Raw genomic sequence first — 27,514 nt, 5'->3', positions numbered from 1 at the left:
TTTCCTCCCCCCTTCTTCTTCTTGAAGTCCCTTAACATTTCTCTTAATATTGGCTTGGTGGTTATGAACTCCTTTAGCTTTTCTTGTCTGGGAAGTTCTTCATCTCTCTTTTGGTTCCAATGATAGCCTTGATGGGTTGAGCAATCTTGGTTGTAGATCCGTGCTTTTCTTTTCTTCTTTTTTTTTAAAAATTAAATCTTTATTGTTCAGATTATTACAGTTGTTCCTATTTTTCCCCCAAAGCTCCCCTCTACCCGGTTCCCACCACACCCTCTTCCCTACCCCCCGCCCCACTGTCCTCATCCATAGGTGTACAATTTTTGTCCAGTCTCTTCCCGCACCCCCCACACCCCTTTCCCCCCAAGAATTGTCAGTCCACTCCCTTTCTATGCCCCTGATTCTATTATATTCACCAGTTTATTCTGTTCATCAGATTATTTATTCACTTGATTTTTAGAATCACTATATGTATTTGTTGTTCATAATTTTTGTCTTTACCTTTTTCTTCTTCTTCCTCTTCTTAAAGGATACCTTTCAGCATTTTATATAATACTGGTATGGTGGTGACGAACTCCTTTAGCTTTTTCTTATCTGTGAAGCTTTTTATCTGACCTTCAATTCTGAATGATAGCTTTGCTGGATAAAGTAATCTTGGTTGTAGGTTCTTGCTATTCATCACTTTGAATATTTCTTGCCACTCCCTTCTGGCCTGCATAGTTTCTGTTGAGAAATCAGCTGACAATCTTATGGGTACACCCTTGTAGGTAACTAACTGTTTTTCTCTTGCTGCTTTTAAGATTCTCTCTTTGTCTTTTGGCCCTGGCATTTTAATGATGATGTGTCTTGGTGTGGTCCGCTTTGGATTCCTTTTGTTTGGGGTTCTCTGCGCTTCCTGGACTTGGAAGTCTATTTCTTTCACCAGGTAGGGGAAGTTTTCTGTCATTATTTCTTCAAATAGGTTTTCAATATCTTGCTCTCTCTCTTCTTCTGGCACCCCTATAATTCGGATGTTGGTACGCTTGGAGTTGTCCCAGAGCTCCTTACACTATCTTCATAGTTTTGGGTTCTTTTTTCTTTTTGTTTTTCCAGCTGGGTGTTTTTTGCTTCTTCATATTTCCAATCTTTGACTTGATTCTTGGGATCCTCTTGTCTGCTGTTGGATCTCTGTATAATATTCTTTATTTCAGTCAGTGCATGCTTAATTTCTAGTTGGTCCTTTTTCATATCCTCAAGGGTCTCACTAGATTTCTTGAGGGTCTCACTAAATTTATCGGCAGTTTCTAGAAAATTCTTGAAAAACCTTATAACTGTGGTTTTGAATTCTATATCCAGTCATTTGCTTTCCTCCATTTCTGTCATTTGTGACCTGTTTCTTTGTCTCCACATTTTTTATGCTTCCCTGTGTTGATAGAGTGGCTTTCTGTGCTAGGTGTCCTATAGGGCCCAGTGGCTCAGACTCCCCAATTACCTGAGGTGGACACTCTTGGTGCACCCCTTTGTGGGCTTTGTGCACAGTCTTGTTGTAGTTAAGCCTTGATTGTTGTAGGTATCACTGGGAGGAATTGACTTCCAGGCCAATTGGCTGTGAGATTCAGCTGTGTCTATGGTGGGAGAACTTCTGGGCTGGAGACACCCTTCTGGGGCAAGACTTGCTTCAGTGGGGCTTTGGTGATCTCTGAGTCTGCCCCGAGTGTGTCCCTTATGGATCTGAGGAGTTGTAGTCTGGATGGTATCACTCTGACCACTGGGTACACTGGCTCTTGGATCTCTAAGGAGGTGCTAATTCAGCCTCTGCCTGAGGCTACCCAGCAGGAGCTAGGGAGAGATCTGTAGATTCCTATTCTTTGTTTGGGGTTTGGAGGTGCCCAGGTGAGGCCCAGCTGAGAAGCAATGCAAGCTGCTGTGGGGCTTGGGCCTTCTTTTGGATGTTCTGGGTCTCTCTGACCCAGTTTGTTAGGTAATTTTAGATTGCAAAGGGCCAGGCCATTCATATGCAAAAGCCTCTGTGCACAGCTTGGGTGGGGCGGGGTCTCAGGGAATCAACAGGGCGGAGCAAACAGCTATGGCTGATCCTCAGTCCTGCCCTAAGAGGCCCCGGGTCTCAGTGTCCCACGATAATCGCTGCAAGCACCTCTGAGAGAAAGCCAACCTCAAGTTCCGCCCAATGCCAGACAGTCCAGTTTCTCATCGTATGAGTCTGGGTCCCCAGAGATTCTCCCAGAACTGGAGTTCAGAGTAGTCGGGAGCTTGAGACTCCCTCCCAATTGAAAAAGACAACCGTGTCCTCAGTTGCCAGCCCTTTCTGTGTGCGTCTCCGTACCTCTGCACTTTACTTCCACACCTCCTCTGAGACTCAGTGTGCTTTTTTCTTTCCTTCTAGTTGTAGAATTTCCACTCAGCCAGCCTTCCCATGGTTACGGATGATGTCTGTTTTGTCTTTTAGTTGTATTTTTGAAGTGGTTGTGCGAGGCAGCAATTTCAGGTGTTTACCTATGCTGCCATCTTGCTTCCTCCCTGTAGATCCATACTTTTCATCATTTTGAATATTTGTGCCAATCTCTTCATCCTGCAAAGTTTCTGTTGAGAAATCAACTGACAGTCTTATGGGAACTTCCTTTTATGTCACTAACTGACTTTCTCTAGCTTAGCTACCTTTCAGATTCTCTTTTTGTCTTTAACCTTTGCCATTTTAATTATGCTGTGTCTGGGTGTAGGCCTCTTTGGTTTCATCTTGTTTGAGTCTCTATGCTTCCTGGACTTGTATATCTATTTCCTTTGCCAGATTAGGGAAGTTTTCAGTCATTCAGTCTTCAAATAGGTTTTCAATCTCTCGCTCTCACTGGTACCCCTAGGATGCAGATATTGGTATACTTGATGTTGTCCCAGAGGTCCCTTAAACTACCGTCATTTTTAATATTTCTTTTTTCTTTTTGCTCTTTCGATTGAGTTTTCTCCTACCATGTCTTCCATATTACTAGTTAGATTATCTACTTCATCTAATTGCTATTGATTCTATCTAATGTATTCTTCATTTCAGTTATTGTATTCTCCATTTCTGTGTAGTTCTTTTTTTATGGTTTCTAGCTCTTTGTGTAACTTCTCATTGATTTCATTTATTCTTCCCCTAAAGTTTATTGAACAGCCTTATAACCAGTGTTTTGAACTCTGTATCTAGTAGATTGCTTGCCTTCATTTTGTTTAGTTCTTTTTCTGGAGTGTTGCCCGTTCTGTCATTTGGAACATGTTTCTTTGTTTCCTCATTTTGGCTGCCTCACTGTGTTTATTTCTATGTATTAGGTAGATCTACTATGTCTTCCAGTGTTGGCACAGTGGCCTTATGTAGTACATGTCCTGCGGGGCCCCGGGGTGCAAACTCCCTGGTCACCTGAGCCAGGTGCTCTAGGTTATTCTTTGTGTGGGTTGTGTGTGCCCTCTTATTGTAGTTGAGCCTTGATTGCTGTTGGCACATTAGTGGAAGGTATTGCTGTTAGGCTGGCTGGCTCTGAGGACTGACCATGACTACAGCTGATGAGTTCTATTATGTGTGTGGGGGGATGACCCCACAGAACTGGATTCACTGTTGCCGGACTCTAGTGCCTTCTGAATCCACTCTTTGGGAGTGTCATTTGTGGAGCTAATTGGTGGTGCTCTGGTGTGGTCTGATGTTGGCCACGGTTGATTCTTGGACCTCTTGGGAGGAGCTCTCATGCAGGCCCAGATCAGCCATTGCATAGGCCTGACCAGGGCCACCTGGTAAGAGCTACACTGTGATTTGTGGTTGGCAACTGCCTGTACTGGACTGGGATGCCCTGGGAGAGCTATCATGTGAACTCAGAGCACCCTGAGGCCAGCTGCTGCTTGCTGTGGGTTTGTGGACCTTTGGGAGATTTAGAACAGTCCCTGGCATGGGCCAATGCTGATAGCTTATGAGGAACAGGACAGGCAGCTACCTGAAAGGGGTTTGGGTTGGTACCTGGGTTGGATCTCAGAGAATCACCAGGGTGGGATGAGTTTGATGGAGATTCAAATTTGGTGTCCACCTTCACCTGCAGGCTAGGTTGGGGGAGAGCTCAGCAAAGGAACAATGGAGCTTGTCAGCATTAACTTCATTTTCAAATGATTACTATGCCAAGGATATTATAACAATACCTTGAGCTATGTACTAAGAAGAATACACTTAGTTAAGAAAGAAAAAGTTTCAATTATAAGATATATTCTGAAATAGATATGCCAAGAAATCCCTCCACCCCTTTTTGGTTCACTTATTAAAATAGTCTGCTAGCCTTAAACAACATACTTTATAATCTTATGCTGTATCTTAGGTATTCTCAACAATCAGGTAACAATGTTAGGTTTTGTCCTTACCCCCTATTGCCTGTTACATGTCTGCTTTGCAACATGCTGCCAGAACTTGAACATAGGACCTTGATGTCCCTAAGGACTTAACATTTAGGTCTTTTGTTATTAGAACTATTTAATGATGATGTAGAGATTTAAAATAAGAATTTTCCTTTGATAATTATAAAATGACAGACAAATCTATATACTCAAATATAACAAAGTGTTGAAATATTATAATTATAATACTACTAGAGGCCCAGTGCATGAAATTTGTGCGTGAGTAGGGTTCCTAGGCCTGGCCAGTGATCAGGGACAATCAGGGCCTTCCGGCTGCCGGCCAGGGCCTTCCTTCTGGCTGCTGGCCAGGGCCTCCCTTCCCTGGCTACAGGCTGCTGGCTGCCAGCTGGGGCCTTCCTTCATTCTGTGCTGTCCCCTGGTGGTTAGCACATGTCATAGCAAGCAATCAGTCTCCCAGTGGAACTCCTGTGGTGACAATTTGCATATTAGGCTTTTATATATAGATAATTCAGACAAAATGAAAGCAACTCACACAAAAAATATTTAATAGTTTTCTGAAATCTGATTTGTTGAAATTGCCTCAAAATATTTGTATATCTGAGAAAATTAGGCAGAACACACTTTAGAAAGTAATTTGCCCATAATGAGTATACATTTAAATTTCATCTTAAAAACCTGATTCATTCTGGGCTGAGTGGGTACAGAGCACTGGAAGCTCCCCAGGCGGCAGTGGCCTGAACTCCAGGGCAGCCCACCCTCTCCCCATCTCTCTTTCCTCTCCACTGTCAGCATGAAAGTCTTCAGTCCAGTGAAGTCCAATAGGGGACACAGCCTTTCAGACCACAGCCCGGGCCTAAATCTCCCAGAGCAAAACTCTGGGGGACAACCCAATGAGTCTGCTGTGCAACATGAATGACAATACTCTAAGCTCAAGGAGATGGTGCCAAGAATCCCCCAGAAAAAGGTAAGCAGGATGTAAATCTTCCAGCACACCATCCATTACATCCTGGACCTGCAGATAGCCCTAGACTCACACCCCACTCCTGTCAGCCTGCACCACTAGCGACCTGGACAGAGCCAAGTGTCCAGGACCCTCTGACCACCCTAAACACGGACATCAGCATCCTGTCCTTGCAGGCTTCCTAATTCCCATCTGAGTTCATGTAAAGTGACAGCAAGGCGCTTCTATGCCTGAATAAATGGTGTTCATTACTTTTTTTTTTCTTTTCACAACAACAAATCCACAGGAACTTATTTTTCAACCATTTCATAAGGAGGACAAGTTGAATGCAATTTTTTTAAAACTGGAAGCAAAACTAAAAGGATCAGATCATCTTCTGCAAGGTGTTTCTGACCTGGACTCTGATATTAGTTATTTATGAAAAAAACTTTTAATGCCTTTTCTGTAGTTAGAAGGTTTTCTTTATACTATACTATTTCCACCATGGAGAGCAAAAACATTAAAATCACAAGGAATTGCTGAATTTAAGATTATGCCTTTTTTCAAAGATTGAGCGTGAATACCAGAAAGATCCAGTATTCAATTACTTAAATGCAGTCTTTTGGACAAAAATTCTCTTTTTGATGCAAGCCTACTGAATGCTGTATATAAAAGGAAAGCTTGTGTACCATTTAATTAGAGTTCTTTTGTACAATGGCAGACATGTATGTTTCTGTATACAAATTATAATAATGTATTTATTCATGCTAAACTTTTTATAACAGTTTAGTTGTAGTAAACTTAGCTGTTTTAAACAAAAGAAATCAAGTGTATTAATTGGGGGGGGGGGGGGCGGATCTACCATGCCAAACATTTTTAACCCTTGAGTAAGGGTTAGAAATGGTTAGGAGACTAGGGCATTGCTAGCATTTCCAGGCCCTTTTTGTGAAGGAATAGAGTAATATTCTTCAACTATAATTCCTGGTGGTTTATTGTCAGGCGAGTTAGCTTCGCCTGATCTGTAGAGAGAAGCAAACTATTGGATCTGAGTAGCTAATAGGTTTCAGAATTCTTTATGAAAATGGTATTCCTTAAATGTATAATAAGATTGTGTTGAAAGCATAGTGAGTAAAATGAAAGACTTTTAACTTGAACATTTTTTATTTGCAAGAGATCCAATGGATTAAAGAGAGACATGCATTTTGTTTCCAAAAGATATTAAAAATGTCTTTTTGATTTATTATCTAAGTGTAAGCAGCAAGACAAGAAGACCTGGTTCTTGCCTTCTTGAAGGAAAGATTTCAATCAAGAGACAAAGCGTAGAAAAGCAATCAAGAGCCCTGACTGGTTTGGCTCAGTGGATAGAGCGCCGGCCTGCAGACTGAAGGGTCCCAGGTTTGATTCCGGTCAAGGGCATGTACCTTGGTTGCGGGCACATACCCAGTAGGGAGTGTGCAGGAGGCAGGTGATCGATATTTCTCTCTCATCGATGTTTCTAACTCTCTATCCCTCTCCCTTGCTCTCTGTAAAAAATCAATAAAATATATTTTTTTTAAAAAGAAGAAGAAAAAAAAGAAAAGCAAGCAAGAATTTATTGACCACAGCACAAACACACTTAGAACAGTGGAACAAGGAAGGGCATAGAAGAAGCAATGAGAGACTCTAGGCTGGGTTGCTTTGGCTCACTGACAGGAAAGAAGCAGTTAAGGAAAATGGTGAACATGTCCAGCACCTTGTCCCAGAGCAGATAGAAGAAGCAACTAAATCAGAGAGCATCCACCTAGAATTGGCAAATTAGACACAGCTGGTCAGACAAACCACAGCCAGGAAGGACAGAGGATACCTGGAGAACAACAGAATCAGGGATCTGGGCTAGAAAGAGACATGCAACCACTGGGCTGAAAGGATCAGGAGGAAGCTGCACTGCACCAAGGCTGCATCCCTTGGGGACAGGCGTAGCATCTGACTGTGGAAAGGCCACAAGGCAGCTTGTGGCTGGGGAATCTACGTCTAAGTCCATAGCCAAGAGAGACTGTGCCCAGAAAGATGGCCTGAAGAGCTGCCTGAGCAGTACAGTGCCAGCGGGGGTTGGAGGGGCTGGCAGTCCCATGGTTGTTTTGCCTTTGTCTTTGCTTTTATTCGCTAAATCCAGTTCATAAGACCTTTCAGTTACAGACACTCACCTGAGGCTGTGGTGCAGGTAGAGGTGCAGATTTGTGGAGTCTGGGGAGAGGCTGTGGAGGAAAGCAGAGGAGGGAGAGGTGACCAGGAATCTGTCACTGAGACATTTGTGACCCTCCAAGCCTAAGCGGCCATTTTTCTCCTGAAGAGCCAGCCCCTCCCAGCAGCCTCAAGACAGCTAATACAGCCATGACCAGCCGACACCTTCAGCTGTACAAAGGAAACAGAGACTCTTGGGCAGATTGGTCCTGCCTGCTTGCAGCCAAGGTGTGGAGACAAACACAAACAGAGGAGAGGTGGATCACTTGGAACTTCAACGTGGTGCTGACTACCTAAGAGGAAACTGAGAAGTGGCAGACACAAGGGTGGGGTCTTAAATCAGCCCCCAGGGGCATTACTGGGTGTACCAGTTAATAATGCGGATTTTTTCAATAGCTGGAGTTACACATATGGTGATATATATGCGATTTGATATGTATGCTATTTTGTTGTATTGACAGCAAGTTTCAAAACTTCATATGTCAAATTTGCTGAATATCATAGATATTTTTACGCTTAAAAATGCCAAATTTCATGCCAAAAAAAGAGCATTTGCGGGAAGTTTAAAATTATTACTTTATTTTGAAGAAAAGTGCTGCTGAATACTTCAGGATGCTTATGGTGAACATGCTCCATCTCAAGATACTTGTGAGCGCTGGTTTAAACGCTTTAAAAGTGATGATTTCATTGTGAAAGACAAAGAACCTCCAGGTCAACTGAAAAAGTTTGAAGACCAACAATTACAAGCATTACTGGATGAAGATGCATGTCAAACGCAAAAACAACTTGCAGAAAGATTAAACATTGCTCAGCAAACAATTTCTGATCATTTGCAAGCAATGGGAAAGATTTTAAAGGAAGGAAAATGGGTGCCACATCAACTGAATGAAAGACAAATGGAAAACCGAAAAGTCATCAATAAAATGTTGCTTCAACAGCACGAAAGAAAGTCTTTTGTGCATCGAATTGTTACTGGCGATGAAAAGTGGACTTATTTTGAGAATCCCAAATGCACAAAATCATGGGTTGATCCAGGTCAACCATCAACATCGACTGCAAGGCCAAATTGCTTTGGATAGAAGACAATGCTCTGCATTTGGTGGGATCAGAAAGGTGTGGTGGATTATGAGCTTCTAAAACCAGGTGAAACCATTAATACTGATCATTACCAACAACAAATAATCAATTTGAACCACGCTTTGATCATAAAATGACCAGAATGGGACAGAAGACATGGCAAAGTAATTTTGCTTCATGATAACGCACCATCACACACTTCAAAACCAGTTAAAGGTGTTAAAAGATCTTGCCTCGGAAGTATTAACACCCCCGCAGTATTCACCAGGTCTTGCTCCTTCAGATTACTACTTATTCCGATTGATGGCACACGCACTTTCTTAGCAGTACTTCAAAACATACGAAGAAGTGGAAAATTGGGTCTCTGAATGGTTTGACTCAAAACAAAAAAAGTTCTATTGGGACAGTATCCACAAATTACCTGTAGGATGGGGGAAATGTGTAGCTAGCGATGGACATTATTTAAATAAAGCACTTTTGATGTTTCTCTTGAAAGTATCGTGTTTTCTTTAATTACAAAATCCATTATTAATCGGTACACCTAGTAAAACTTGGCTGAAGTGAACAACATTTCATTTTTTTACTTTTTTTATTTTATTAAAAAAATTGTTCTTTATTTTTTTAGTATTATTTTTTCTTTATTCTGTTTTTATTTTTGTATTGTTATTTTGTGTTATTTTTTCTTTTTTTTCACCTTTTCCTTCCCCACTTCTCCCTTTTTCATCCTGTTTTCTCTTCTCCTGTCCCAGCTTTAGTTTTTCTCTTTCCTTTCTTTTTACCCCTTATTCAAAATTGATCTTCTTTATCTGCTTTATTGATGTGCTATTATTATTATAGCCTCTGTTGGCTTACTCATATAGCTAATTTCCTCTCCCCTGCTCCAAATCCATGCACTCGTCCCTTCTTTCTTTCTTCACTAGTCAATTAAGAGAAGAAGAGAGCAGGAGAGGAGAAGGGGGAAAAAGCCCCCTCTCCTCTCCTGCTCTCTTCTTCTCTTAATTGTTTAATTAGTCTCACTCACTAAACTCAAGCCTATCTACTCTCTCTTATATTCTCCTTTTCCAAAAGTAAATGAGTAAATAAATAGATAAAATTTAAAAATATTTTTGTTTTATCTTTTTATTTATTTATTTATTTTTCTTCTTATCCAATCATTCTCTTTCTATCTCCTCTATACTGAACCATGGTTCTTCCCATATTCATCCAATTCTTTAACCTTACTTTCTGTATTTAAGCTCTGCCTCTACAGATTCTGTATGCTTCTTGGACTTGTGTGACTTTTTTCTGCCCAAAATCAGGATAGTTTTCTGTCATTATCTCTTCAAACAGGTTTCCAATTCCTTGCTCAGCTTCCTCTCCTTCTGGGACCTTATTATGCAGATGTTTCATTTCATGTTGTCCCAAAGCTCCCTTAGGCTCTCCTCCAGCTTTTTAAGTTCTTTTTTTCTAGATGCTGCTTTGCTTGGGTGTTTTTTCTACCGTGTCTTCTAACTCACTGATGTGTTCCCCCACTTTTTCAGGGTGGTTTATTTGCGGTTTTTGGTTTATTTGTTTGTTTTGTGGTGTTTTCTCCCCATATATTTTTTTTCTCTTACCTCTCCCCTAATCCTCTTTTCTCTGGTAGTCACTTTTATTGGGGTTATTGGTGTCATGTATACATTCGTGTTTTGTTCCCTTTGTGTTGTGTCTTGTCAAGTTGTATTTTATGCTGTTTGGTCAATGTGGTAGAGAGCAAGCCACATAACCAGACACCCTGAGAGGAAACTCCATTCACGAGTCGAACAATAACACTCAAGACCCAACTATACCAAGAGAACCCAAATATCTCAAGTAGGGGGCATCCCTAGAATACCCAGCCCAGAAGACCTGAGAGACTGCATCACTGGCCTTACAAAACATCTACTATATAAGACAGACTCAAAAAATCTGGGTGGCATCGCAGTTTGATCTAATACATACAAACAATCACAAAGGAACAGCAAAAATGGGGAGACAGAGAAACAACCCCCATCCGAAAGAAAAGGAGGAATCGCCAGAAAAGAAGATAAATGAAACGGAGGCAAGCAATTTGTCAGAGAAAGAATTCAGAGCAATGGTTATAAGGATGCTGAAAAGGATGGAATACAAATTCAACATGTGAAAGAATCAAAAGGAAATGAATAATGACATAGCAGCTATAAAGAACAAAATAGAAAGTTTCAATAGTAGACTAGAAAAAGCTGAGTAACGCATCAGTGAGTTAGAAGACAAGGTAGAAAAAACACCCAAGCAAAGCAGCATCTAGAAAAAAAGAACTTAAAAAGCTGGAGGAGAGCCTAAGGGAGCTTTGGGACAACATGAAATGAAACATCTGCATAATAAGGTCCCAGAAGGAGAGGAAGCTGAGCAAGGAATTGGAAACCTGTTTGAAGAGATAATGACAGAAAACTATCCTGATTTTGGGCAGAAAAAAGTCACACAAGTCCAAGAAGCATACAGAGTTCCAAACAAAATGAACCCCAAAAGACTGAGTCAAGTATTTTGGGAATTATAGAGAAAAAAAAGACAAATCTAGCAATCAATGGGAAGCTTGGATTCAAACTTTATCAATTGGTTAAATTCATCACTTAGTTATTCATTTCTATATTACATCGCTTGTATTATCTTGTGTTGTATTTTAAAAAGCAAACCTAAACCAAAATTACATTTCACAAATCTGAAAATTGAAATCACAATACAATTTTCACCAATATATCTCCTATGGCAAGAGAAATAAAAGAAAAAAATAAACAAAGGGGACTACATCAAACTAAAAAACTTCTGCACTGCAAAAGAAACCAGCATCAAAATGAAAAGGGAATCCACTGTATGGGAGAACATATTTGCCAATGATACATCTAATAAGGGGTTAATTTCCAAAATATATAAAGAATTCATACAGCTCAACAAAAGGAAGACAAATAATCCAATTTAAAAAATGGGCAAAGGACCTAAATAGACACTTCTCCAAAGAGGACATACAGAAGGTCAAAAGTTATATGGAAAAAGTGCTCAAAATCACTGATCACCATATAGATGCAAATTAAGATGACAATGAGGTATCACCTCACACCTGCCAGATTAGCTACCAGCAATAAATCAATAAACAACATGTGCTGACAAGGATGTGGAGAAAAGGGAACCCTAATGCACTACTGGTGGGATGCAGACTGGTGCAGCCATTATGGAAAACAGTATGGAGTTTCCTCAGAAAATTAAAAATCAAACTGCTGTTTAACTCAGGGATCCCACTTCTAGGAATATATCCTAAGAATCCCAAAACAGCAATCAGAAAGAATATATGCACTCCAATGTTCATAGCAGCCCAATTTACAATAGCTAATACCTGGAAACTGCCCAAGTGCCCATCATTAACTGAGTGGATAAAAAAACAGTGGTACATTTACACAATGGAATTCTATGCAGTAGTATAAAAGAAGGATCTCTTACCCTTTAAAACAGCATGGAGGGACCTGGAGAGTATTATGCTAAGTGAAACAAGCCAGTCAGAAAAAAACAAGTATCACATGATCTTACTTATATGTGGAATCTAATGAACAAAATAAATAGATGAACAAAATAGGTCCAGAGGCGTGGAAATATGGCACAAACTGAGGAATCACAGAGGGAAGGCAGGGGAGGATGGGTGAGTGGGAAGAGATTAACCAAAGAACTTGTATGCATATATGAATAATCTATGGACACAGACATTAGTGAAGTGAAGGCCTGGGGTAGGGTAGGAACAGGGTGGAGGGGGGCAATGGGGAAAAGTAGGGGTCATCTGTAATATTCTCAACAATAAAGATAAAAAACATACCATCATCCTAATAAATGGGAAATTTCCCATAATAAAGAAAAATGGCAATTTTAAAAGATATTTGAAGGTAAAAAAGTAAAAATAAATACTTTTTCATCATTTTATTCTTTTTAAAAAATATTTTTTCATTGATCTAAGAGAGGAAGGAAGAGGGAGAGAGAGATAGAAACATCCACGATGAGAGAGAATCATGGATCGGCTCCCTCCTGCAAGTCCCCCACTGGGGATCGAGCCCACAACCTGGGCATATGCCCTTGACCGGAATTGAACCCGGGACCCTTGAGTTCACAGGACGACGCTCTATCCACTGAGCCAAACCAGCTAGGGCCATTTTATTCTTTATAAAACATACAATCATACACTACAAAATATCACATTCAACACTGTAAAGAAACTGTGATAAAAGTGTATTCTTCTTTATGTGAAAAAAATAAAAACCACAATACATCTCTCTATTAATATCAAAGGTCACAAAATTGCTACATGAAAAACTTAGAGGCTAAGTCATACATGAGACAATTATATGTTTTGGGCATGAAATAGAAGAATCAATCCAGACTGTAGGCTCCTCTGATCTGTGTTTGAATCACATCTCTGCAGTCCCTGTTTGGGACATTTACTCTCTGATGTCTCCTTTCCATGTGATTCACCTTTGCTGGAGAAATAACTATCGAGTTGTTGTAAAGATTTAGAGCTGTGTTTGTAAAGCACTAAGCATACTGATTTCTAGATAGACTTAAAAAATGTTTTTATTGATTTTTTTAGAGAGAGATGGAGGGAGAAAGATAGAGAGATAAAAATAAAAAATAAAATCAGTGAGAGAACATTGATAGGCTGTCTCCTGCATGCCCCCTACTGGGGATCGGTCCCACAACCTGGGCATGTGCCCTGACTGGGACTCATCCGGTAAACTCTTGGTTCATTGGTCAACACTAAATCATTGAGCCACACCAGCTGGGCTAGATAGACTTTTTCAATGATTAGATTCCCTACCTTTTAGTACACACACACACACACACACACACACACACACAAACCTCATATTCATATTTGTTTTATCACGGGATATAAGGCAGATGTTACCTCTAACTACATATATTTTGTTACTCCTCACCCGAGGATATTTTCCCATTGATTTTTAGAGATAGTGGAAAGGAAGGAGAGAGAGAGAGAGAGAGAGAGAGAGAGAGAGAGAGAGAGAGAGAGAGAGAGAGAAACATCGATGTGAGAGAGACGCAACATTTGGTTGCCTCCCGCACGTACCCCAATCAAGCCTGTAACTGAGGTATGTGCCCTTGACCAGACTTGAACCCGGGACCCTTCAGTCCGAGGCCCAATGCTCTATCCACTGAGCCAAACCTGCTAGGGTACCTCCAGGTATTTTTATGCCTATGAAGTTCTAAAAATATTTTTCATTTTTGTATGTAAAAAAATGGTTAATTTTCTTATGAAATACATATGTATCTTTTTTCTTCTTGTTGCTTTACAAAATCAAGTATCTTACATAAAACTTCTAGTATTGCCCTTCTAGTAACAATGCCTATAGCAACTAGCAATTCTTGCAACTGAATCAGAAACCCAATGATCCCACAGATACAGCTTTTGAAGGTAAAGATCTTTACTTAACAATATATGAATAATACAAATAAATATTTGTGGTAAAATTCTAATGGTTCAACAAATGTTATTTTTTCAACATGTCACCAAATTGAATAAGCTTTAGCTATGATACAATATATTTTAATGATAATTAAATATAATAAACAAATATTTTCCAACTCATAAAACATAAAGAGAGAAAAAGTTTATTTATATTTTAAAATTTTTGAGACTACAGTGCACAATCATCAAATATTGACCATTGTCCAAAATGATAATCTGGTTCACCAAGTGAATTTTTAAAGGTGGATATCTATATCTCTAACTATATCTCTATCTATATCTCTATATGTAAAATATATAATTAATTCTTACCCAAGGATATTTTTCCCATTGATTTTTTTTTTAGAGAAAGATGTAAGGAGGAAGGTGGGGGGGGGGGGAGAGACATCCATGTGAGAGAAACACATCAATTGGTTGGCTCCTGAATGTGCCCCTACCAGGGCCAGGGATCAAACCTGCAATCCAGGCATGTACTCTTGACTGGGAATCAAACCTGTGATCCAGCCTGACCAGTGTAGCTCAGTGGTTGAGCATCAATCCATGAACCAGAGGTCATGGTTCAATTCCTGGTCAGGGCACATGCCCAGGTTGCAGGCTTGATCCCCAGTAGGGGGCATGCAGGAGGCAGCCAATCAATGATTTTATCTCCTTAATGTTGTTTCTATTTCTCTCTCCATTTCTCTCTCTGAAATCAATTAAAAACCCCCACACAAAACCCGTGATCCTTTAACCATTAGACACACTAGCCAGAGCTAATATATATATATACTAGATGCCTGGTGCATGAAATTCGTGCACAGGGGAGTGGGGGTGGGGGGTCCCTCAGCCCAGCCTGCACCCTCAGGGGATGTCCGACTGCTGGTTTGCAGGAGGCGACCTGCAGGGCGCTCCCCGGCCAGTCCCACCCCTGATCACTGCCGCCAGTTGCCTCCCTCTCAGGGGGCAGACACTCAACACAGGAACTTCACCCAGTCGGCATGACGGCCCCCTGGTGGTCAGTGCGCATCATAGCGACCGTCATTCTGCCATTTGGTCAATTTGCATATTAGGGTTTTATTATATAGGATTTAAATCCTCACCTGAGGATATGTTTATTGATTTTAGAAAGAGGAAGGGAGAGAGAGAGAAACATTGATATGAGAGAAACATCAACTGGTTGCCTCCTGTAGTCGCCCCAACCTGAGATCAAACCCATAACCTAGGTATTGCTCTCACCAGGAATAGAACCAGCAACCTTTTTGGTGTATTGGAGGATGTGCCAACTAACTGAGCCACCTGGCCAAGGCCATTCCAATATATTAATGCCAAATGGAAATTTAGTAAAATGTTGTTTTTCTACTAAAAATTATTTTATTACCATGTTGAATTTTTTACATGTATTAAAACACTTTTTCATAATTACTATGGGAGAAATTTGGAGATCATCACTAGTTTAATGTTTTTGCTAATAAAATAAGATCAACCATTTTTTTTCAGCATCTACTTGGTACCAGCCACATGCTAGGCACCGCACATACATTCTTCCTAATCTTGGCAACAGTCCTGCAATTATGAGACTCCTGGTTGCCCTCCCAATACATAGTGCAGCCACTATGCTGATCAGAGTGGCCATGTAATGTAGTTGGCCGATTAGATCCAAGAGGAATTATTAGGAGTGGTTTCAGAAAATTTGTTTTTTAGGGAAGGCCAGCTCAGCTGATATGCTTTCTTTTTCCTTCACATAAAATAGCTAATTACCAGTTGACAAGTACACATTAAGATTGGCTGAGCAAGAAAACAGAGAAAGCCTCAACTTTTAATGACATTATGAAACTTAGAATGGACAGATAAGGCCTGCCTGGACTGCCAATCACTGACATACATGATAAAAAAAAACACAAAAAAACTCTTGTTTTTCAGGTTCCTTATTCAGGATGACTGCAACTCTGAACTGTTCATCTGCAAAGAAAATGTTGACCTTTTCAGTGTCTGAGAAGAGGTAACCCAGCTGGTAGAAAATAGAATAACAATTTGATACATAGGTATCAGAATCATTAATGATCTGATTTAAAAGTGCTTTTTAAACTTTGGATTAGAGTGTTACAAAGTTAGAGGCTATTTAAACATTTCCCTTAATTTTTAAAAAAAGTTTTTAAATATATTTTTATTGATTTTAGAGAGAGAGGAAGGGAGAGGATGAGAGAGAAGGAGAGAAACATTGATGAGAGGGAGACATTGATCAGCTACCTGCTGTATGCCCCCCACCAGAGATCGAGCCGGCAACCCAGGCGTGTGCCCCAACTGGGAACCAAACAGGCAACCTCTTGTTGCATGGGACAATGCTCAACTAACTAAGCCACACCAGCCTGGGCTCCCTTAATTTTTAAAAAATAAATTTTCATCTCGGGCAAGTGTCTTTAAACCCTAGTCCTCAGTTTATTTACTTTAAGACAAGAGAATTGCCCTAGATTATTTCTAAGATGCCTTACAGAGAGAACTATTAAAATGTGGTAAATATTGGCCTATAGTAAAACAACAACCTCGTCCCAAATGCATTATTCCTGATAATCTTATGATTACCAGTGAGCCATAAATGTACACATTGCAAAATTTAATACAGAAGAGCCCTAATATCCCTGAGACTTAGAGGAATAGTCTAAACAGGCACGTAGTATTACGCTCTGTACTGAGGTTCACACAAATGTGCTGAATGTAGTCACTAAAAGATTGTAAACTCCAGCCTTGAATTTTGCTTTTCTAGACAGATTGTGTCTGGAAAGAACAAACAAAAGTGCTATACATGTATAGTACAGAGCATGGTTAAAGCTCCCTTATCCAACATTTGTAGGTCATTGGTTGATTGAAGAAGTAAATTAAAGCAAATACATTTTTTAAATGATACTACGTGCCTTGAACTTTTCATTTTAACTTGAACTACAATTATATTTTATTTGTCAATCTTTTGAAATGGAAAATACTTGTAGATTTTTACTTTTTCTAAGCTTTTGCAGTCTTCTTTTTTTACAAAAGAATTTAGTGTTTATTTTATTTTATTTTTAATCCTCACCTGAGGATATTTTTCCATTGATTTTTAGAGAGAGTGGGAGAGGGAAAGACAGAGAAACATCCATGTGAGAGAAACACATTGATTGGTTGCCTCATGCATGCACCCTGATCAGGCTCAGGCCAGGTAGGAGTGTGCAAGCAAGGTGCCCTTGACCAAAATCGAACCCGGGACCCTTTGGTCCACAGGCCAAAGCTCTATCCACTGAGCCAAACCAGCTAGGACTTTTGCAGTTTTCTTGCTTCACCCAATTTGACAGCAATTTCTTTAGTGACTTTTGTTTCACATTCCACTGTTTTACATAATATTTAATTAATAAAAAATTACAATAACACATTCAACTTATATAAAGGGGATTGGGGAAAAATGCAACTGACTCTACAAGCATGGAATTTGTAGTGGGAGCAGAAGTTCACAATTACATTAAAAAGAATTTTATTAATTGTTGAGTACATATCATGCTGTGGCAATGTTTTAAAGAGAGAACGAAAAACATCAATTAATCTGGCAAATTAAGTGTATGTCATGAGAGCTGCTATGTGCCCATCACCAAGGACAGATATTGCATAATCAGATGTTAAGCTATTTTATTTGCTGTTTTAGAACATGAATCTTTGGAGACTAGTGAATTGAATATTAAAACAATCTCCCTAACATCCTAGAAGCTCTCATCCCTTTATCCTTCCTATCTTGTTCTTATTTACAAATTCCTCCCTTATATTTTGTTGTCTCCCTGTCATTTTCTTCTGTTGCTGAGTCTCTGCCTTGTTTTCATGCCAGGTATCCCTGTTTCTACAGTTTTCTCAGGCACTGGAGCCTTTAGCTTACAGGTTTGTTAGCAGATTAAATGATCATGGGGAGCTCTAGCAGAGTACCTGGCATAAGTAGGCAATAAAATGTTTCTTTTTCCCCCCCATTTCTTCATGTTAGTTGCTATCACATTCCTTACTCAGAGCTCTAACTTCTTACAGGAATGCTTGTTGAATCTCCTAGAGCAGTGGTAGGCAAACTCATTAGTCAACAGAGCCAAATATCAACAGTACAACAATTGAAATTTCTTTTGAGAGCCAAATTTTTTAAACTTAAACTATATAGGTAGGTACATTGTTATTAACTTAATTAGGGTACTCCTAAACTGGCCTTTGCTAAAAAACATCCTCAATCTGATTGACGTACGTTCGCTGAGGTCGACCCCTTCCAACTCTCCCATTCACACTCGTCTTGTATACTTGTTTCGTCTATCTCCTTTTGTTCATCTTCTCTATATGTCCAAACCATCTCAACATACCTTTCTCAATCCTCGACACTACATCTTCTTTCACTCCACAATGTTCCCTAAAATTAACTTAATAAACTTTACTTAAAGTTTTAAGTCTTAGTTAAACTATAGGTACATTGAATAAAACTTGATATCATACTTAATAATGATATTATTTATTGATAAAATTGAATTCCTTACAATTTACCTTACAATATCCATGAAATTAAATCATGACAATAACTGACAAACACTAATGTGAACAATGGCCTTGCATCTCCTTGGAAAGTTTGGGTAAGTCAGGTTTGTATGTTGTTGTTTTTAATTTTAGGCACGATTCCAGGTTCTCATCAATAAGACGACTTCTGCGCACGGGCCACGAAGTTTCAATCACACTGTACGTGCGCGCCCGCATGTGGTATTTTGTGGAAGAGCCACACTCAAGGGGCCAAAGAGCCGCATGTGGCTCACGAGCCGCAGTTTGCCGACCACTGTCCTAGAGGTTGACCACTGCCTGCCAGGATCTTTGCCAATAAGAGCCTTGTACAATATGCTTGCTTGTACATTTACTATATACTGGTGTATTAATCAGGGTTCTCCAGAGAAAAAGAACCAATAGATACCATATCTATATCTATCTATATCTATATCTACATCTACCATCTTTATCTAATCTATATCTTTATATGGAGAGAGAGAGAGAGAGAGAGAGAGAGAGAGAGAGAGAGAGAGAGTTGGCTCACATGAGTATAGAGGCTGAGAAGTTCCAAGATCTGCTGGAGACTCAGGAGAGCAGATGGCGTCATTCCAGTATGAAAGCTGGAAGGCTTGAAACCCAAGAAGAGCCAGTGTTTCAGTCTGAGTCTGAATTCAGGAAAAGACCTAGCTCAAGACAGGCAGGAGACACCCCCTACTCCTGAAGGGTAAGTCTCTATTCTACTTAGGTCTTTGATTGCCCACCTACTTTGGGGAGGGCAATCGACTTGACTCAGTCTACCATTCAAATGTTAATTGGATCCAAAATAGGCTCACAGATACACCCAGAAAAATGTTTGATCAAATATCTGGGCACCTTGTGGCCCATCAAATTGAAATATAAAATTAACTATCACACTGGGCACTGTGCTAGGCATTGTTCACATTCTTGTAATTATTTCTGGTCTCAGAGAAGTCAGTGCCTCCTCTTTCACGTCCTAATGTTCCAATCTATGCTTTTTTTTTTTTAAGAGCAAAAACAATTTAATCATATATCATAGCACTAACAATAACAAAAAATACTTAAATGTTTTACAACTCTTTTGAAATGAATACTATTATCACCCTTACTTGCGAAGAAACTGAAAATTAGAGTGGGGAAGTAAGTTACCTACAGTCATGGACTAAAAGATGGCAGAGCTGCCTGGTTGGTGTGGCTCAATGGTTGAGCATTGACCCATGAATCAGGAGGTCACGGTTCAATTATTGGTCAGAGCACATGCCCAGGTTGCAGGCTCGATCCCTCGTAGGGGGCATGAAGGAGGCAGCTGACCAATGATTCTCTCTCATCATGGATGTTTCTATCTCTCCCTCCTGCTCCCTTCCTCTCTTTGAAATCAATAAAAACATATTTTATTTATTTATTTATTTATTTATTTTAATATATTTTTATTGATTTCAGAGAGGAAGGAAGAGGGACAGAAAGAAACATCAGTGATAAAGAAGGGAAAAGAAGATAAAAAAGAAAAAGAAAAGAAACATCAATGATGAGAATCATTGATTGGCTGCCTCCTACATGCTCCCTACTGGGGATCGAGCCTGCAACCCTGGGCAAGTGCTCTTGACCAGAATCGAACCCGGGACCCTTCAGTCCACAGGTTGACGCTTTATCCACAGAGCCAAACTGGCTAAGGCAAAAACATGTTTTTTAAAATGGCAGAGCTGAATCTATAAACTCAAGGAGTCAGACATGAGTTCACATGCTTAACAACAGGCTACAATGCTTTCAGATAAATCAAGAAAGACACAACCTTGCAAATGGTTGTAATAAAAGAAAACTATAAACTTTCAGTTTTTATTATCCAAAAGGGTATTAGCCCAAAGAGTTCTAATTTTCAATTCTCTCTTTTATTAAAAAAAAAACTACACAAAAGTACACAAAATAAAAATATTTAATGTTAATATTATAACTCAATGAATTGAAATGAAATGAGATACTTTTTTTCTTTACTCTTCTTTCTTTTGTTTTTGTTTTTGTGAGATAGTATTTTTGGTTAACATTTTAGTAGTTATTTTAAAATTATTTGCATGCTCATGTAGAAAATTGAAAAAATAGAAAATATAAAGAAGACAATAAAAACAGCTCACAATTTCATTATTAATATTTTATTAAATATCTTTCAGTCTTTAAAAAACTTTTATTAAATTGGGGTAACATTGATTAATAAAATTATATAGGTTTCAAGTGTACAATTCTGTAATAGATAATCTATATATTGTACTACATGTTCACCATCCAAAGTCAAGTTTCCTTCCATCACCACTTATACCCCATTTATGCTCTTCTACATCCCTCACTCCCATTTCCCTCTATAATCACCATGCTATTGTCTATGTCTGAGTTGTTGTTTTTGCTTAATTTCTTCACCTTTTTCACCCAGCCCCCTTAACTCCCTCCCCATAACAGCTATCAGTCTGTTCTCTGTATCTATGAGTCTGTTTCTATTTTGTTTATTTTGTTCACTAGATTCTACATATAAGAGAAATCATATGATATTTGTCTTTCTCTGACTGGCTTATTTCACTTAACATAATATTCTCCAGGTGCAGCTATGCTGTCATAAAAGGTAAGATGTACTACTTTTTTTTTACGGCCGAGTAGTATTTTATTGTGTAAATGTACCACCACAGCTTTTTTAATCCACTCATCTACTGATAGACACGGGCTGCTTCCAAATCTTGGTTATTGGAAATAACACTTCAATGAAAATAGGGTGCATAAACTGTTTAGAATTAGTGTTTTGTTTTCCAGATATATTCTCAGGGGTGGAATTGCTGGGTCATAATACAGTTCCATTTTTAACTTTTGAGGAAACTTCATACCATTTTCCACAGTGGCTGCACCAATCTCCATTCCTACAAACAGTGCACCAGGGTTCCCTTTTCTTGATGTCCTCACCAACACTTGTTTGATGATAACCATTCTGACAGGTGTAAAGTGATATCTCATTGTGGTTTTAATTTGCATATCCCTGATGATTAGTGACATTGAGCATCTTTGAGCATATATCTATTTGGCCATCTGTATGTCCTCTTTGGAGAACTGTCTATTCAGGTCCTGTGCCCATTTTTTAATTAGATGATTTTTTGGGGGGTGTTGAGTTATATTAAGTTGTTTATAAAATTTGGATATTAATCCTTTATCAGATGTATCGGTGAATATGTTCTCCCATTTGGTGGGCTGTCTTCATTTTGTTGATTGTTTCCTTTGCTGTACAAAACCTTTTTAGTTTAATGAAGTACCATTTGCTTATATTTTTTTTTGTTTCCCTTGCCCAAGGCAACATAACAGAAATCTTCTGAGATTTTACTGCCTATGTTTTCTTCTAGGATTTTTATGGTTTCAAGTCTTACATTTAAGTCTTTAATCTTTTTTGAGTTAATTCTGTGCATGGTGTAAGAAGGTGGTTGAGTTTTGTATTTTTGCATGTATCTGTCCAATTTTCCCAACCATTTGTTGAAAAGACTGTGTTTACCCCATTGTATGTTCTTGCTTCCTTTGTCAAATATTAATTGACCATAAAGGCATGGGTTTATTTCTGGGCTCTCTATTCTGATCCATTGATCTATAATGTCTGCTTTTATGCCAGTACTATGCTGTTTTGATTACTATGACCTTGTAGTATAGTGAAATCAGGTAGCATGATTCCTCCAACTTTATTCTTCTATTCAGGGTCTTTTTTGGTTCCATATAAATTATTGGGATATTTTTTCTAGTTTTGTGAAATATACCATTGGTACCTTGAAAAGAATTGCATTGAGCCCAGCTGGTGTGGCTCAGTGGTTGAGCACTGACCTATGAACCAGGAGTTTGCAATTCAATTCCTGGTCATGGCACATGCCCAGGTTGGAGGCTTGAACCCCAGTAGGGAGTGTTCAGGAAGCAGCCGACCAATGATTCTCATCATTGATGTTTCTATCTTTCTCTCCTGCTCCCTTCCTCTTTGAAATTAATAAAAATATATACTTTTAATTGCATTGAATCTATGTATTGTTTTGGGTAGTATAAACATTTTTAATGATGTTAATTCTTTCTATCCATGAACATGGTATATGCTCCCACTTATTTGTATCTTTTTCAATTTCTTTCTTCAGTATTTTATAATTTTCTGAGTACAGGTCTTTTACATCCTTGGTTAAATTTATCCTAGGGTGTGTGTTTTGTGTTTTTTGGTTTTTTAGATGCAATTGTAAATGGGGCTGTTTTCTTAATTTCCTTTTCTGGTATTTCTTTGTTGGTGTATAAAAATGCAACTGATTTCTGGATATTTATTTTGTATCCTGCTACTTCACTGAATTTATCAGTTCTAGTTTTTTGGTGGAATCTTTAGGGTTCTTTATATACAGTATCATGTCATTTGCAAATGATGACAGTTTTACTTCTTCCTTTCCAATTTGGATCCTTTTTTTTTCTTCTTTTTTGTTTCATTGCTGTAACTAGGATTTCCAGTGGTGAAACCAGAAATCCCTATCTTGTTCCTTAAGGGAAACACTTTTAGTTTACTTTTTGCCTGTTGAGTATGATGTTAGCTGTGGGTTTGTCATATATGGCCTTTATTATGTTGAGGTGTGTTCCGTCTATTCCCACTTTGCTTACAGTGTTTATCACATACAGATGTTAGATTTTACCAAATGCTTTTTCTGCATCTATTGATGTGATCATGTGATTTTTATTTGTCATTTTGTTTATGTGGTGTATCGTGTTTACTGATTTGCAGATTTGTACCAACCTCCTATCCTTGGAATAAAGTGCACTTGATCATGGTGTATGACCTTTTTATTGTTTTGGTGGACCAGTTTGCTAATATTTTTTTGAGGATTTTACCATCTATGGTCACTAGGGATATTGGCTTATAATTTTCTTTCTTTCTTTATCTGGTTTTGGAATTAGGATAATGTTGGCCTCATAAAATGAGCTTGGGTGTCTCCCCTCCTCTTGAACTTTTTGGAATAGTTTGAGAAGGATATGTGTTAGTTCTTCTTTGAATGTTTGCTAAAATTCACTTGTGAAGCCAGGTCTTTGGTTTGATGGTAGTTTTTAAATTTTTATTATTTATTTAGTTTTAATCCTTACCTAAGGATATTTTTCCATTGATTTTAGAGACAGTGAAAGAGTGAGGGAAAGACAGAGAGAAATATCAATGTGAGAGAAATATATCAGTTGGTTATCTCCTGCATGAGCCCTGACCAGGACCCAGGCTGGGGAGGAGCCTGCAACCGAGGTTTGTGCCCTTGACTAGAATTGAATTAGGGACCCTTCAGTCCACAGGCCAATGCTCTATCCAGTGAGTTAAACCGACTAGGGCATTTAAAAAAAAAACTTTTTTTTATTGCTGCTTCAATTTCAGTCTCTTCAGATTTTGATTGTTCTTGATTCAGTTTTGGAAGATTGTATGTTTCTGGGAATTTATTCATTTAGTCAAGATTATAAAAAAACACACAAAAAAATAATTGTCCATTTTGTTAGCATATAGTTGTTCATAATATTTTCTTACAATCCTTTCTGTGGATTCTGTTGTTAGTTCTCCTCTTTCATTTCTGATTTTATTTGTTTGGGTCCTCTCTTTTTCTTATAAGTCTGGTTGAATGTTTTTCCATCTTTTTTATCTTTTCAAAAAAAAGCTGTTGGTTTCATTGATCTTTTGTGTTGTTTTTTAATTTAGACTTTATTTCAGTTTTTTTTTCTGTTCTGATCTCTATTATTTAAATTCTTCTACTCACTTTAGGCTTTGTTTGTTGTTCTTTTTCTAATAGTTTGAGATTTTTTTGTTTCTTGAAATAGGCCTGAAATGCTATGATTTTGTCTTGTGTCCTAATACGTCAGTGGTTCTCAACCTTCCTAATGCTGCGACCCTTTAATACAGTTCCTCATGTTGTGGTGACCCCAATTTCATTGTTACAAATTGAACATAATTAAAGCATAGTGATTAATCACAAAAACAATATGCAATTATATATGTGTTTTCCGATGGTCTTAGGTGACCCCTGTGAAAGGGTTGTTCGACCCCCAAAGGGGTCGTGACCACAGGTTGAGAACTGCTGTAATACGTGGTCTATTTTAGAAAGTGTTCCATGTGCACTTGAAAAAAATGTATATTCTGCTGCTTTGGGGTGAAATTTTCTGAAGATACAAATGAAATCTATCTGATCTAATGTGTCATTTAAGGTTGCTGTTTCCTTGTTGATTTTCTGTCTGGAAGATCTATACATTGATGTCAGTAGAGTGTTAAAATCCCCTAGTGTGACTGCATTGCTGTCAACCTCTCCTTATGTTCATCAAGATTTACTTTATATATTTAGGTGCTCCTAGGTTAGGTGCATAAATGTTTACAAGGGTTATATCATCCTCTTTTTGGATTGGTTCCTTCATCATTTCATAGTGTCCTTATTTGTCTCTTGTTATAGCCTTTGTTTCAAAGTCTATTTTATCTGATATAATTATTGCTCCCCCAGCATTTTTTTTTCATTTCTATTGATATGAAATATCTTTTTCCTTCCCCTTACTTTTAGTCTGTGTGTATCTTTTGTTCTGAGGTGGCTCTCTTATAGACAGCATATGTATGGGTATTGTTTTCTTATCAATTCAGCTACCCAATGATTTTTTATAGGAGCATTTAAGCCATTTACATTTCAAGTGATTATTGATAGGTATGTATTTATTGCCATTTTATTCTTTATGACTATGTTCCTGTGTTTTTAAAATTTTCTCTTTTTCTTAAAGCCAGCCCTTAACATTTGTATTAGTGGTTTGGTGGTAATGGACTTCTTTAGCTTTTTCTTGTCTGGGAATCTCTTTACTTTTCCTTCAATTTTAAATGATAGCTATCCTTGGTAAAGTAGCCTTGGTGTAGATCCTTGCTTTCATCACTTTGAATATTTCATGCCAATCACTTCTGGCCTGAAATGTTTCTGTTGAGAAATCAGCTCAAGTCTTATGGGAGCTCCCTTACGGCTCCCTTAAAGACAGTACGTAAATTGTCTTTCTCTTGCTGCCTTTAAGATTCTCTGTCTTTAATCATTGCCATTTCAATTATAATGTGTATTGCTGTGGGGGCCTCTTTGGGTTCATCTTGTTTGGGACTCTCTGTCTGTGCTTTCTGGACTTTGTGTCTTTTTTCTTCTCCAGGTTAAGGAAGTTTTCAGTCATTATTTCTTCAAATAGGTTCTTGATCCCTTGCTCTCTCACTTCTCTTTGATGCAGATGTTGTTATGCTTCATGTTGCTCCAAAGGTCCCTTCAACTCATTTTTTAAAATTATTTTCTTTTTGCTGCTCTAATTGGGTGTTTTCTGCTTCCTTGTCTTCTAAGTTGCTGATTTGATATTCTGCTTCATCCAACCTACTGCTTATTCCTTCTAGTATAGTCTTCATTTCAGATATTGTATTCTTAATTTCTGGCAGGATCTTTTTATGGTGACTGCTGTTGAAGTTCTCACTAAGTTTTTGAAGTTCCAAGTTACTTGAGAATCCTTATAACCATTTTTTTTGAAGTCTACATCTGGTAAATTGCTTATCTTGATTTCATTTAGTTCTTTTACTGGAGATTTCTTTTGTTCTTTCATTTGGGGCATGTATTTTGGCTGCCTTTGTGTTGTTTGTATGTATTAGGTAGCTCTGCCATGTCTACCAGTCTTTGTAGTGTGGTCTTATGTACTATGTGTCCTGAGGGAATCAGTGACACAGTCTATTTGAACACCTGAACTGGGTGGGTGCTCCAGGAATGTCCACTGGATGGGTTATATGGGCCCTTCTATTGTAATTGAGCCTTGATTGCCATTGGCCCATTCATACGTGGGATCGACCCTCAGGCTGGCTGACTGTGGGGATTGACCCTGGCCACAGTGTATGAGCTGCTGTACAGATGCTGACCACATGAAGCAGAATTAGCCTCAGCAGAGTCTGGTGTCTGCTGAGATCTTCCTTGGGATATGTTGCTTGTGACGCTAATTGGATCCTGTTCTGATGTTGTCTGAAGCTGGCCACTGGGTGTGTTGGTTCTGGGGCCTCTTGGTAGGGCCTCTGGTGCAGGTCAGTGTCAGACACTGCCCATGACTGGCCCTGAACAACCTGTTTAGAGCTACATAGTGATCCATAGTTTGTGGCTGCCTCTGCTGGACCTAGGTATGCATGGGAAGGACCAAGTTGTGCACCAACTCTAGCTTCCACCAGCAGTGAGCTCAGTGAAAGGTCAGCTAAAGGCCTAAGTCCCCCAAGACCCACCTCTGTCTGCCTCTACCTGCTGTCTGTTAAGCTCAGTTACTGAAAGAGCCTCTGGTGGTACTCAAGTTGTATCAGGTAGGTTCTCAGTGAATCACCAGGTAGGGGCTAGTGGTATTCACCAGATTGATTTTGGTTAAAACTCAGTACCAGTGCTGAGTCTGAGGCCACTCAGCAAAAGTCCCTGGCACCTGTCGGGCATCTGCAGATCTTTGTGGTTGGGTGGGGTCTCAGGGAGTCATCCGACTGAAGCCAACAGACTTTATCAGGCCCAAGCAGACCAAGATTTGGCCATGTGAAGGCAGATCCCTGCACTGGTCAGGCATGCAAAGTAAAAATGACCCTTGTTCTAGAACCACACAACTCTGTTCCAGATTCTGCTGGAACCCCAGCTCTGTAAGGCATGGCCGCTGGGTGCTGGGAGGGTGGGGTGAGTGGATTTCCTGTGAGTAGGAGGCACTGGTCATGCTTTGGGGAAAGTGGTGGAATAATCCCCACCCAGAAGCACACAACTCAGTATTTTCTGGATTCTGCCCATACCTACTGGGAAACCCACTTGGTGGTGCAGGGCTGGGCCACCAGAAGTCGAGAACATGGGGCTTAGGATCTCATGTGAAAGGGAGGTGCCAGTCAGGTTCATGGGAAAGTT

General features: G+C 39.1%; 1 long non-coding RNA gene and 1 pseudogene across 2 annotated transcripts in view; one reads left to right on the top strand and one right to left on the bottom strand.

Annotated features, from left to right (window-relative positions):
- LOC308513035 overlaps positions 1-27,514 on the bottom strand; it is a 56,289-nt gene that overhangs the window by 11,669 nt on the left and 17,106 nt on the right. The window lies entirely within an intron of this gene.
- LOC308511799 (DNA-binding protein inhibitor ID-2-like) lies at positions 5,150-5,958 on the top strand (annotated as a pseudogene). The gene is made up of 2 exons: positions 5,150-5,538; positions 5,869-5,958. The product of its transcript is annotated as a DNA-binding protein inhibitor ID-2-like (transcript).

This window comes from Myotis nattereri, assembly GCF_964212035.1.
Source record: "Myotis nattereri genome assembly, chromosome: 2".
In the NCBI taxonomy this organism is placed as follows: Eukaryota; Metazoa; Chordata; class Mammalia; order Chiroptera; family Vespertilionidae; genus Myotis; species Myotis nattereri.
The sequence above is the reverse complement of the archived record's forward strand: the minus strand, read 5'-3'. Positions and strand labels throughout refer to the sequence as shown.